At 38.2% G+C, this 15,245-nt stretch overlaps 1 pseudogene; it reads left to right on the top strand.

The window, feature by feature from the left end:
* Positions 1 to 3,380: 3,380 nt before the first annotated feature.
* Positions 3,381 to 11,383, top strand: LOC107277502 (ent-sandaracopimara-8(14),15-diene synthase, chloroplastic-like; annotated as a pseudogene).
* Positions 11,384 to 15,245: the final 3,862 nt, after the last annotated feature.

Below are 15,245 nucleotides of genomic sequence, written 5' to 3'. Positions count from 1 at the left end.
AAAAAAAAAAAAAGAAAATATAGGGCCCACCTGTCATTACTCTCACTATCTCACTGTCTCTCCCTCTTCTCCTTCGGACGGCGACGGCCAAGGCAGCAAGCGCACGCGGAGTCAGCAGCGGCGAGGCGAGGCAAGGCGGCGGCGGCGGCGGTGGAGAGCGGCGGGGGCAGAGGAGAGACGAGCGCGGTGGGGGCGGCGGAGAGGCGAGGCGGCGGAGAGGCGAGCGTGGCGGGGCGGAGAAGGCGAGGCGGCGGTGGCGAGGCAGGGCAGGCGCGGTGGGGGCACCGGAGGAGGCGAGGCAGCAGAGTGGCGAGCGTGGCGGCGAGGCGAGAGGCGGGGGTGGAGGAGGCTAGGCTGCGGCGGTGAGGCAGGGCGGCGCAGGTGCTGCGGAGGAGGTGGGCGGCGGTGGGGTGCGGCAGAGAGGCGAGCGCGGCGGGGGCGGAGGAGGCGAGGCGGTGGAGAGGCGAGCGTGGCGGGGCGGAGAAGGCGAGGCGGCGGCGGCGAGGCAGGGCAGGCGCGGTGGGGGCACCGGAGGAGGCGAGGCAGCAGAGTGGTGAGCGTGGCGGCGAGGCGAGAGGCGGGGGTGGAGGAGGCTAGGCGGCGGCGGTGAGGCAGGGCGGCGCAGGTGCTGCGGAGGAGGCGAGCGGCGGCGGGGTGCGGCGGAGGAGGAGAGCGCGACGTCTTTCATTCGCAGATGCGGGTCGGTCGCCGTCGGCGGTAGCGGCGGGAGGAGGTAGGCGTTCACGGCGAATCCCCGCGACGTCGTCCCCCCGCCAACCGCCTCGCAGCCGTGCTTCGCTGCCCTCCGCCGCGACAAGGGGGCACGGGCGCCGTCACGCCCGCCAGCCACCGGCTGCTTCTCCACCACGCCCGCTGCCTGCCCCGGCCCCACCACTCCCCGCCGTGCCACCCACTGCCACGCTCGTCGCCCATCCGCGCGCCGCCGCCGCCGCCCACTGCCCTTCAACGCGTGCCTGAGAGAGAAGGGGGGAGGGGGAAGACTGAAGAGAGGTAATGACAGGTGGGCCCTATATTTTCTTTTGTTTTTTTTTGTGGATTGGATTTCCACGTCGACGCCACGTGTATGCCACGTCGGAGCAAAACCGCTCAGTATTGAGTCGGGGGGTAATTCAGCCGGTATCAATATTTTGAGGTGTAATATAACCGGTTTTGTGGTTCGGGGGGGTAATTCGTACTGTCGCAATAGATCGGGTGGGTAAAACGTACTTTTTCCTATAAAAAAATCCATGAAAGCCGGACCTAAATATTCTTGAAATTTAAAAAAGGAACAATTATTGGCATACACTAGATTACCACCAAATGTCATGTTGGAACTCAACTTCTTTGGAAGAAAAAAAAAGGCTAGTTACATCCCCTTACTATTTGCCTGAAATTTGTTTTTTTCCCTACCTAAAATGAAGTTAGGTATGAACGTCAGATTGGGTGATAAGTGATATAATTTATGCCTATACTTGTCTCTAGTAAATTTTGCATAAACTTAAAAAACTTTTAAGTCTGATTTTTATAAGTTTTAACTTATCTAATGGTTCTCACCTGATATTTTGTCGCAATAATACAAGCCAGTCTGCATATCTAAAGCAATGGTGTGAGAAAGTACTACCAGCAGCCAGGCAATAAAGATAGAGTAGTAAAATATAAACCTGTTTCCATATATAAAGCAATTAATAATGTGAGAAATTAGCACTAGCAGCCTGTATGCATAAATAAAACAATATGGCGTGATAAACTGATCTTTTGGAAAGTCAAAGAAGTACAATCTTGGATTTATATAGTGTTAGAATTTGTATCGAATATATGTATAAATTTAACTATAATTTAAGACTTGAAGTTATAATATGTATTTGGACAGCGGTACAATCTATATATGACAACACTGCACTCCCTACTTCTAAAAAAAGAATGTAGAACTGGATATGACATCTCCTGTCCAGATTCGTTGAACTAGAATATGTCACATCCAATTCTAGGCTGGTTTTTTATGGGATGAATGGAATAAATTCTAAATTTACACACAAAATTAACACTGTAAATTAAAATATATTTAACATTGTAAATTAAAGTATATTCTAAATCCAAAAATATATAATATAATTAACACTGCAAATTCTAAATTTACACACTAAATTCTATATATTTCGAATGAAAACTCCAAATTTTACACTATTACTTTTTACATATGAGATGTAGGACTAAAATATATTAATTTGCTACTTGTGTGATACTAAATACAGATCAATCAATAGGTACTCCCTCCGTCCCATAATATAAGGGATTTTGAGTTTTTGCTTGCACTATTTGACCACTCGTCTTATTCAAAAAATTTTAGAATTATTATTTATTTTTTTTGACTTACTTTATTATCCAAAGTACTTTAAGCACAACTTTTTGCTTTTTATATTTGCTTAAATTTTTTGAATAAGACGAATGGTCAAACACTACAAACCAAAACTTAAAATCCCTTATATCATGGAACGGAGAGAGTTCAAAGCAACCAAAAACTGAAGTGAGAGAAACGTATACGTAGGAATGAATGTGACGTGGACACACATAACTGGTCTGAGAATTGGACCGATCGACCGAGACCAGTCAGAAAACCTCGCGACAGTTTTTTTTAGGGTTATCACCAATCATTTTGTGATATCCGAACGAATTGCAGCTCGTCGTTCCTGCATCTATTGGAATCATGTGCACCTACCCCATTAATTGCGAAACCAAAAAAGAGAGAGGAAAAAATATCCAGAAAGAGAATCATCCGACACACATTTTGTTTAATTATTTCTCTCTGCTGATTAATCAATCCTCCGATATATAATCCATGGCAATAGTCCAGATTTGTTTGATCACTAATAATAATATATATAGAGTGCAATGATGCAGCAATTGTGGAGGAGCATTACAAGAAGGCCACACACGTACGGACTCACGGAGCTGTCTGCTTCTGCTAATGCTAGGCCTGAATCCAGAACACAAATATCATCTGATAGTTTTGCTTCATCAATTTCCCTTGCCTCTCCAGGTACATTTCTGTAATTTCCTACGTCTACATATTGTTCCATTTGTGTGTACTTAATCATCTTCTAACATATATATACATATAATTAATTAGTTTTATACTTGATCCATCCAAAAAAAGAGCAATTCTAGCATTTAAAATTTCACAGGACTATTATTGTTAGATTATACGCTCTTATATCGTTGGCTTCTTTTCTCTCAGTTTTAATGGTATAATTATACAGTAGACAGATTTATACCATGTGTCCATGCATGTCTTGTTTCCTTTGCTAGCTAGCTCATGTAAATTGTAAGGCGCAGGCAACTCAAATACTCAATACTGTGCGACTGATTAGATGACGTGGACGATGTTGCTGAGCTTCTCATGCTCCATGGGCCAATTCCCTAGAGCTTCACCCCATTCCCATGGTATGGTGTCAAGGCATTTCAGAAAAGGACCTCCTCCTAAGGTCACCAGAGGTACAATAGTTTTCGTTGGGATCGATGTTGCTATATAGATCAAATTATACCTATATTTAGTTAGGCACTTTATTATAATATTTTCATAGAACAGTAAAAAATTTCAAAAAAAGAAACTAGACTATTATACCATGAAAACTGAAGAATGAAGATACAAGATTTTGATGGAATCTCTATATGCAATTTATAATTTTAATTTTTGGAGCTCCTAATAAAATGAGAATTTGTTTTTCATCATTAATTATACTTCATAAAAATCTACTTATTTACTTTGTTGTGATATTTTTATCGTTTAAGTTACTTTAAGCTTGACTTATGTTTTTGCATATTTACACAATTTTTTTAATAAGATAAATGGTCAAAGGTATATAAAAAAAACTTGTGTGAGTGCACAGGTACTGGTATCTGTAATTTTCAGCCATTGAAGTTTCATATTCTAGTGGTGATTGGATTGGTTTTGGCGACATATTTCACTTCTTTTCATTTTGTTTTCCCAGCAGCAACAGGTGTTGAGAAGAGGATAGAATTTGAGGGAAATGTGGGAAGTCTGCAAGTCATGGTACCCATTTGGTGGCTTTGATTATCTCTACTCGCCCCACTTCTAAACGCGCTTCGTGCATTCTAGTTTGACTACCACTAATTTCTATCTGTAAATACTTGATCAAACGAACACATGACATTATTGAAGTCCATTGAAAAATATTGATCTGAAAGTTCTTTGAGGTGGTCAAGGTTTAAATAGCCTACCAACAATATCTTGCACTTAGATCCTTGTAAACTAAAGTACTATCTCATTTTTAAAATATATAACGTCGTTGACATTTTGTATATCGTTTAAAATATTCGTCTTATTTAAATATTTAATATAAATACGAAAAAGTATAAGTTGAGGTTATATTTTATTTGATGATAAAACAAGTAAAAAAATAAATCAAATGATATTTATATATTTTTTTAATAAGACGAATGGTCAAACGTTATGTGAAAAGTCAACAGCGTCATATATTTTAAAATGGAGAGACTAGTATCATGTATTTAATTTAGAGATACACCCTAGTATATCTAATCTCTTATTATCTGATTCCTTGGTTGAGTTTAATATTCTGTTGTAATATTGCAGCACAACAAGGAACTCAAAGCTAACACAAGGAAGAAGCTGCAGGGAGTTGAATTATCACTGTCCTTGTATGACACAGCATGGGTGAGTATGGTGTCAGAGCGTGGTTCTCCTCAGGCTCCATGTTATCCGCGGTGTATTGAGTGGATACTGCAAAACCAACAGGACAATGGATCATGGGGTATAAACCCATCAAGTTCATCAGTCGACAAAGATATCCTTTTGTGTACATTGGCTTGTGTTGTTGCGCTCAAGAGGTGGAATGTAGGTCCATATCACATTAAGAGAGGTAAAAAGTGCTGCCTCTAGTAAAAACAGTATATGATATCTGACATTTTAAGAGAATTTAAGGTGTGACTTTGATTATAATTTTGTATTAGAATAAATTTATAAAATATTGTAAGTTGAAGATATTATAAAATTACTTTTTGAGAGAGATCTATATACACCAATTTTGTGTTTCCTACTAAGTATTTTAACCTTTGTTTCAAGCTTCAAATATTTATTGATGGCAAAAGAGCTCGGTAAATCATTTAAAAAAAAAGATCAGTAAACTAGTGGTTGCAGTGACCAGAGTAGTACTCCAATGTTCTGAGTTCAAATCTCTATATGAGAAAATTTCAGAGATTGGGTTGTTTGTGGGGCTAAGTTTCCTATTTCAATGGCCGGGTAAAAAATACCCTTCTCTAATTTTTTTTTTAAAAAAAGGATCAGTAAACTGCCGCTCTCCGTACCTTAATGTTCGATGCTCTTGAGACCTTATTGCTGTGAATTATGCTTGTTGACAGGTCTAAATTTTATCGGAAGAAATTTCTCTGTTGCGATGGATGTCAAAACTATTGCTCCCGCTGGTTTCAACATTACTTTTTCTGGTCTGATTAGCCTTGCCGCTGGGATGGGTTTGCGATTACCTGTTATGCAAACATATATTGATGAGATTTTTCACCTCCGGAAGATCGAATTGGAAAGGTTAGCCAATTAGTGAAAAACTAATTAATAAAATTCAGTTCTGAACATTTATATTGTACTTATACTTCTTTAATTAGCTTTTGTATTTAAAAGTGTAAAATTACTAGCGGCAAGACAATAACATGTCAGGATGGATTGAAATCAAGCAAATATCATGCATGAAAGTGTCGGAACTAACTGGGAATTGTATCCGTGTTTTTTGGGAGTTCTATTATTTGAAAACAGATCAGATTAGAAGGGGAAAAAAAATGATCTGGACTCAGCTAGCATATCTATGGTGTCCCTTATGAAGGGATTGCGAATAAATTTCATTACTCTATGGAGCACAATGCAATTAGCTTTTCCTCCATTAATAGCAGTTAAGAACGACCGAGCACTTAATTATAACTTATTGTAGAACGTACCTAGGCAGCAAAATTCTGGAAAATCCAGGTTTTTTCTCTGCACACTACTGAACATGGTAGATTGGCATATATCTGCATACTATCCACATCTATCTATCTATCTATCTATCTTCTATCTATCTATCTATCTATCTATCTATTATCTATCTATCTTCTATCTATCTATCTATCTATCTATCTATCTATCTATCTATCTATCTATCTATCTATTATATACTAAAAGTCCATGAAACTTCCTACAAACGCTCCTACGCTGCCATGTGGCACTCCTAGAAATACTCCTAGACCGCCATGTGTCATTCTACAATCCCACCGTCGATTTTCACTTAAATTGGTGGACCCATTATTTTAGACCATACTTATACGATGAAAAAAAGCTATCAAGAAAAAAAACATTGAGATATTACCGTTCACGTGAATAAAAAAGGAACATGCACATGTATGCTGTAAGCACGATAAAAAAGAACTATAAAACCCTAAAAGTAAGTATAAGTACAGTGCTAAAACCATCGAAAACAAATTAGATGGCCTTTTTAAATTAGGATTTTCTATACTATAACAATAAAATTCAAATATAGTCACGACGCTTCTACAAGCCCTCTTACTATTTGATTGGTATTCCTAGACAATTATTCCTTAATCAATTATCATATACATTTTTTTCTTTGCCAAATAGGTTTAATAACAAATTACTACAGCATTAAAAACAACATTAATATAACATATGCATCAAACTACTCATGATATATTTTATAATTTATATTTTCCTATTGCTGAGGAATTCTAATATGTCGGGCATCTATCTATTATATACTCAAAGTCCATTAAACTTCCTAAAAACACCCTCAAACCACCACGTGGTACTCTATAAACACTCATATGCCGCCACGTGGCACTGTCTAATCTCACCGTTAATTTTCATTTAATTGGTGGACCCATCATTTTTAGACCATTAGATTATATCTATATCTATAGATGATTTTCTTTTAAATTGGTGGACCTATTACGAATCATTAGGTGTGTATATAATACATTCCCTGTATAAAAGGGAAAATACGTACCGTCGGCAAAACAAAAAATCATAAGTACAGTACGATGATTCGGAAAAAAACAATAAAGCTTATGTTCCGTTCGTCGGAAGAAAAAATACATGTCTGATAAAGTAAAAAAAGTACATAGCATAATCGGGAGAAAAATATAAAATATAATTTTCTACCATATAAGATAAAGAGAAAAACCATATGTACGTAGTACTATCTATCTATCTTATACTTCAAAATTCATTAAATATCCTACAAACAGTCCCAAACCGTGACATGGCACCCTATAAATACTCTCAAGTCGCCACGTGGCACCCTAATAAAATAGATAAATCTCCGTTGATTTTTATTTAAATCGGTGGAAAACCAAAACCACCCACGTCCCCCATACAGTCCACCACGCTAGAGTGATCAATTAGTAGGCTCCCTGTTCCTTTCTGTTTTTTATCCCTGTCACACTTAAAACAAAAATTAACTTTATCGAAAGTAATCTCAAAAATAGGTGTTAAAGTCCATTAAAAATCTTATAGATATTTCTAAATCGTGGTATGACAATGTTAAATTAGAGAAACATCCATCCATTGTTTTCCACTTAAATCGATACACACATTATTTTACATCATTATTGTATCTAATTTTTTTAATAAAAAACATCCCAAACCATCTTCCCTTCCTCTCCTTCCTCTCCTTCCCTATGGGTATTTCGCTAAGCTGATACTTATCTCACTTAAATTAGAAAAAAAAACCTAATAAATCTGAGAAAAAAATAACATCCAACCATCGGTTTTTTACTTAAACATCAACACATTATTTTAGATCATCAAATCAATCAATATTTTTCTAAAAAAAAGAAACATCTCAACCCTTCCTCCATCCCCGTTCACTTGCAGTGTGCAGCATTACTTTTCACAGCTTTTATATCTCTATGATAATTAAAATTAAAATTATTTTCATGAGCAAAGAAAAGACCACAAACAAATCTCCACCTATTAGGTCTAGCCAGCTATTATTTTTCTAAGTGAAAACAATAACTTAATGCCCATATTGACTATATTAACTGCTAACAAAAAATTACATTATGAACCCACATCCATATTGAAGCCTCTTCTCAATAAAGGTAAAATTTACAACAGGACATCCCAAAAAAAGTATAATTAGCTAAGAGACACTGCAAGAACATATATCTGCTATGGGACACCGCAAAAAACTGGTAATTAGCTACTAGATACCCGTGGTATTATTTTGTTATATCCAAAGGAAAAGGGGAGAGAAACAATCACGAAAGTATGATTTTGCCCCTTCTTGCCATGTGTGGCTCGCATATCGCTCTAACGCCGTGGTAGTCACGACATGGGCGGTGGAGGGTATGGCAGCGTGGCGTGCCAAGACTCCGAGATCGACAACAATAGCCTGCGCTCTGCGACACCCTACTCGACATGAATTAAGAGGTGGTCCACGTTGTGCTCACCCCAAGCGTGGTGTGTGGCGGAGCATTAGCGCCAGCATAGCCCTCACACTGTAGCGGCAACAAGTGCGGAAATGACATGGAGCCACAAGCCCAGGTGCACGGGCCCTCCTTGACCCCCTCTCCCCTCTCTAGAGAGCCATCTCACCGCCGGCGGGTGCTGTTGCTGCGTCAAAGGTGTTTGCAAGCCAGACTTAGTAGGTAAGGGAAAAGTTATACTTTTGTTATTGTCTCTCTCTGCATTTCCTTTGGATATTATAAAATAATATCGTGAGCCACCAGTAGCTAATTACCAATTTTTTCGGTGTGCCACAACAGATACGCGTTCTTACGGTGTCTCTCGGCCAATTACATGTTTTTTAATATCCTATAGCAAATTTTACCCTAAAGAAAAGAAAATACTAAAATTGCTCACTAAAAATCAAAATATCACAGCTCAATTTTTTATAAAACTGGTTGACCCATTACTTATATCCTGATAGACATCTAACGACTTTCTATCAACTTTTTCTCAGCTTATATATAGAAGCTATTTACCCATACATTTTGATATTGATGCTTTTATCAATAAATGATCACTTCAGGAGATAAATAAATAATCATAAAATGATCATAGCTTCTAAATTATATATATGGTCTATGAAGTCACGTGGCCAGTTGAACAACAAACCGATTGTACCGGGCACGTTGGTTGCACCAAGGAATCTTAAGAATGAAACAACCATGATGTGGCCTCAGCTATATATAAGCCAATTACAGATAGAAATTAAAAGACCATATCTATTTTTTTGGGTAAAACTTCCTACAGTACATCGTGAATTTGTGACATATAGAATAGAACAATCTAGAAATATGCAATTATTACATGATATTCCAGTTTAGTGGTAATTTGCTAAGAAAATACTACGACATCTATTTTATTTTTTCTTACTTAATTGGAGCGAGATAATTTAGAATTGATACCTTTACCCCATGGCAGGTTGTAGGATCAACCCACATATATTTTCATTCTGACTTACAGAGATCAAAGCATTTCAAAAAAGATGCTTCATAAAGTGGATTTATCCAAAAAAAATGGAGATAAAAAGAAATGAAAATAAAATAAAATTTATCTAATTTAAAATTTGTTTTTGTTGGGTTTATAATCCATTCTAAATAGAAATATTCAAACATTTTAGCAAAACTAATAAAATGAATATATTTAAAATTTCAAACAGAATCTAACAAAAATAATTGGACATTCATAGGGAACACATCTATTGTTTCGACACAAATTTTCTCATGTATTAGAAACAACACGGTTTAAAGTAATTTTAGTTCAATTTATATGTTTCAAGTAACCAGCGTTCAAAGCACGTCGAATTAGTTTAATTTTAGTTTATGATAAAGTGAAAGAATATTTTTGATAGAAAACCATCCACATATGGACATTCGTAAAAAAATTTTACGCACATGCCCGCGCATATGCGCGGGCTACCTTCCTAGTTTTATATTAAAGTTTGTTCTTAATTTCCCACTGTTATAATTTTGACAATATATCAGGGATGGCGCTTGAACAGTTTCTGCAAGAAAAGCCTTTATGGCATACGTATCGGAAGGGTTAGGGAGCCTACAAGATTGGGATGAAGTAATGGCGTATCAAAGAAAGAATGGATCGTTGTTCAACTCACCTTCCACAACGGCAGCTGCAGCAATCTATAGTTTCAATGACAGCGCGCTCAACTATTTGGATTCATTTACAAATAAGTTTGGCGGCCCAGGTACGAGACAGCAGCAGCAGCAATCCATATGGATTAATATACAAAAATTTTACAGTGTTTGAAGTGGTACCGGAGCTACAAATACCTTATTTACATTTTTTTTCTAGTGTAGTACTACCCCTAAGTACTACCCCTCTGGTGGTAATTTGGAACCATGCCATTATAATTTTGTAAAGTTTGAGATATGCCATCGGTATTTCAATGACATGTAGGACCGATATGAGTCAATGATATGTGGGTCAGGATGTCATATCTCAAATTTTACAAAATTATAATGGCATGGTTCTAATTTTCCTAACTTTTTTTTGTTTTTGGTGTTATAGCATGAAGAAACATCCAGTTATATATATCGTAAAATATAGTATTTCTCATTACCTTGTCAAGTACTGTAAAAATCACTTTTCGTGTATATGTGAACTAGATAAAAAAAAATGTCAACCATATGCAGCTAACGGACATAAGATTTCTCTGCAGTCCCAGCAATGTATCCGCAAAATATATACTCCCAGCTATGCACGGTCGATGCTCTTGAAAGGACGGGGATTTCTCGGATTTTTGTGTGTGAGATAAGAGACATATTGGACAGAACATACAGGTGACAGCAACTCAGAAGAAATTTTCATCTACCTTTCCAAAACAAAAGGATTACACAGAATTTATAGTGTTTTGTACCAATTCCTTTGATCTTTCAATTTTATTACTGTTTGCAGATGCTGGCTACACAATGAGGAGGATGTGATGCTGGACATACCAACGTGTGCAATGGCATTTCGCCTCCTGCGCACTCATGGCTATGATATCACCTCAGGTACTTTTGGGAGCTATAAAGGATACTAAAATTTGAACATCATCCTACCTTTTAGTCTACATTGCTTTGATTTCAAAAGTTTCATCACCTCATATGGAACTGTTGGGCAGATGAAATGGCTCATTTTTGCAAACAATCCAGCTTTGATGATTCAATTCATGGATATCTCGATGACACTAAGACTTTGTTGGAGTTGTACAGAACTTCACAACTCCGTTTCTCGAGAGAGGATTTGATCCTAGAAAATATTGGAAATTGGTCAGCTAAACAACTGAAGCAACAACTATCATCCAACAAGTTATCAACATCAGCACGGTCAGAGGTATAACTCCTAAATTCCACACATAGCACTAGCTAGTGAGACCCACCCAAAAGCTAGAAATTACTGAAGACTAGAGCTGATCCAATGTGTGATTGGCTAGACATCTTATGTAGGATCGAAACACAAGAACTAAGCCAACCAGAGGGGGGATAAATGGTGTTGAATAGTCCCACATTGGTTGTGGAAGGGCAAAGGACCTAAGATATAAGTGGTGGAGCTCCTCACCTCAATGGCTAGCTTTTGGGGTGGGAAAGGCCCTTTACGATCCTACAATTGGTATCAGAGCCTCGTTTTCTTCTTTGGATTTTTATCGATCTAAACTTTTTGCCATGGCTACTCCCGCTAGGTTTTCAACTAAGCCTCATATTTTCGATGGAACTGATTTTCCTCATTGGTGTAGTAAGATGCAATCTTACATTATGACTGAAAATTATGATATTTGGAGGAAAGTTTCTCATCCTTATGTGATTCCTGAAGCAATTAATACTGATGCTTTAAAAACTGAATTTGAAAATAATTGCAAAGCTCGTAATATTCTTTTGAGTGGGATTTCTCGTTCTGATTATGATCGTGTTGCACATCTTGAAACTGCTCATGAGATTTGGAATGCTTTGAAGAATTTTCATCAAGGAACAAATAACATTAAAGAGCTTCGTCGAGATCTTTTTAAAAAGGAGTACATTAAATTTGAGATAAAATCTGGAGAGGCTTTGGATGACTATCTTTCTAGATTTACTAAAATTTTGAGTGATCTTAGATCTGTTGATTCTTCTTATGATGCTAACTATCCATAATCTGAGATTTCTCGTCACTTTTTGAATGGTCTCGACATGTCTATTTGGGAGATGAAAGTTACATCTATTCAGGAATCTGTTAACATGTCTACTTTGACTTTGGATTCACTTTATACTAAATTGAAAACACATGAGATGAATATTCTTTCTCGCAAAGTTGATTCTAAATCGAGTGCTTTGGTTTCTTCTTCTTCCTCTTTGGTTGTTGATGCTTCTTCATCTATGCCTTCTTTTCTTGCTGCTTTTAATGCCACATCCGATGATCAACTCGAACAAATCGAGGAGGAGGATTTGGCTTTGGCTGCTAACCGAATTGCTCGAGCTATGAATAATGCCAGGAACAGGAAAAGAGGTGGTCCAAATCATTGCTTTGAATGTGGTTCAATTGATCATCTTCGTTCGTATTGTCCTAAGCTTGGGAGAGGCAAAAGAGAAGACAAAGATGGTGGGAAGACCAACAACAACAAGCCCAACAACTACAAGTCGAAGGGTTCTAACCAAGGGAGGAAGATGGAGAATCTTAGGAAGGCTTTTCAACAAGTTTGCGCCGCTTTCGAGCCACTAAGTGATGTAGATGGTGAAAGTGGAGATGATGATAAGGGAAATAACGTCTCCGATGTTTGCTTCATGGCGCATGGTGAATCTGACACAGAGTATGAAGATAATGAGGTGAGTGCTTTTGAAGGAGCTATTAATATTTTGAGTGCAAAAAATAAAAAGTGTGAGAAGATGTATAAAAAACATGAATTTATCATTGAATCTCTTAAATCTGAAATTGATAGGTTAAAATATCTTATTCCTAATGATGATGATTGTGAAAATTGTGAGGTTTTAATGAATGAGATTTCAAAAATTAGAGATGTTAATGCTTCACATGATTTGAAAAATAGATCTTCTCTTGCTTGTAGTTTTGCTTTGCACACACGCACTTTGGATGAGTTGTTTTTAACTAAAAAGTTATTGCAAAAATATCAAATTGCTTTTCATGCTAGTTTGAAAAATATATTTGTTCTTTTTGTGGCAAAGATGGACATATTGTTGATTTTTGTTTCAGATTAGCTCATAAACAGAAAAAGGAGAGAGAGATTGCTGTTGCAAAATCAAAGTGGCAAAAATCTGGTTTTCCCTCGAGGCAACCGGTCAGACCGCAGTGGGTCCCGCGGTCAGACCGGCTGCAGAGCCTCGGTCAGACCGGACACCAGCCAGACCGGCAGTACAGAGGCGGTCAGACCGGCCCCCGGTCAGACCGACCACTGTATCTCGGTCAGACCGGCCTCGAAGGAATTTTTCTGAAAATTCTAAAATTGATTTTGCACGTGGATATATGCCTATTGGATCTTCTGGTCGTGTGTCGCAGTACTGGATTCCTAAATTTTTATTATCATCTAACCCCAGTACTGAGGCTTCAACTTCTGCTTGTGTGTATGTCATGCCCAGAAATTTACTAGTAATTTCCGAACTTATTTGTGCATAAAATCCTCGTCCAGGAATCAGCTGAGGTACACAAACTGACAATTTAATATACAGATTCATCAAATTAACTAGAACAATAAATACTTACTTAAGAGGCACTTAGTCCTCACCAAGAAGAAAACTGCAGCGGAAAATAAAATCTAGCGAAGCTCCGGCTCCACTCCCACAGGCAGCTCAACTGGAGTATAAGCCAAACGTCTTCTCCTTCGCAACTTGTCTTCAACTGAGGTTTGATTGATTATTGCAAGGTGAGCATATGACATACTCAGCAAGCCACACAGCAAATATGCAAGTGCACAAGGATACCAAAGAATGGCATAATACAGGGCTCATTTGCAAAAGCAGCATTTAGCAAACATTTGAGAATTGTAAAACAATAGAGTAATTAATCATCAATTTAAATCAAACACTGAACAGCACACCCATGCTGCTCAGGCCCAACCATCCTGAACAACCATACCCGGCTGTACAGATCTATCTCCAAACTAGGAATGTACCATTCCAAACTAGGAGCTAAATTAATTACCATCAATTACCACATTATTATTAATGAGTAGTGTGGGACTAATCACGAAAGACATTGTTAGACCCGCCCATGACCGCGGGCACGGCTATTCGAATAGTTTTACTCTGGCCAGAGGTGTACCACTGTACCCACAAGACACAACCCACCGTCATGTCACCGTGTCCGCGCAGACACGTCACCATGACGAGTGATTGTGACAAGACCCTCGCATAACTCAACCCAAAGCAGTGCACCGTTCCTGGATCGTAGTCACCCCCTCAAAAACCAGAGGCATGGACTCCCCAGCAACCCCCGTGGGCTTATCTCCGCCACTTCTCAGTCTGGTGCTCCACAATGAGCCTTGCTATACAAAGTGTCCAGCCCTTGCCAATTCTGGCTTGTGGTTGGCACGGTTAATGTTTCACAACCGAAACTCGTGAACCGGTCCTTAATTGTCATGAGCACGACCATCAAAACCATGTGCTCACAACCCACCATTATCAAGTTTTAGTTGGCACATTAATTAATTAACCAATCACGATTAGCCATCGTGAGCTACCATTATCATGTCCATCTTTAAGTAGTAGTGAAACATTAGTTATCCCAATTGTGTGCTAATGTTTCTAAGCATGGCTAAGCAATTATATCTAATACATCTAGTTGAACCAATATATAAATCCAACTAGTCAAATTATAACCAGAGGTAATCAAGAAATAGGGTAATCAATGCAAACTGGCCATAACAAAGGAATAGGTTCACACCACCCGGTGACATTCAAAAATAAATGCACAGTTGAAATAAATAGAGAATTTAAATATAGGATCAACATGCTCAAAGGAACTGTGTTTGGGATCTGTCTGACTTGCCTTGCAATAATCGATCTTCAATTAATCTTCTTGAATACTTCCGGCGCACTCACGAACCTTCGAAACGATGGAAACGACAAGCTAACACGCAAAACGAGGAAAAAGACTAATAAAAACCAAATAAACAATACATAAAAAGTAAACAAACATGTAGATCATGATTTTAGATGATTTTAGAGACTTGAACGGCCTCATTTTGATTTCATATGAATTAGTTATGAATTTTACA

This window comes from Oryza sativa, chromosome 12 (genome assembly GCF_034140825.1).
Source record: "Oryza sativa Japonica Group chromosome 12, ASM3414082v1".
Taxonomy (NCBI): domain Eukaryota; kingdom Viridiplantae; phylum Streptophyta; class Magnoliopsida; order Poales; family Poaceae; genus Oryza; species Oryza sativa.
The sequence above is the reverse complement of the archived record's forward strand: the minus strand, read 5'-3'. Positions and strand labels throughout refer to the sequence as shown.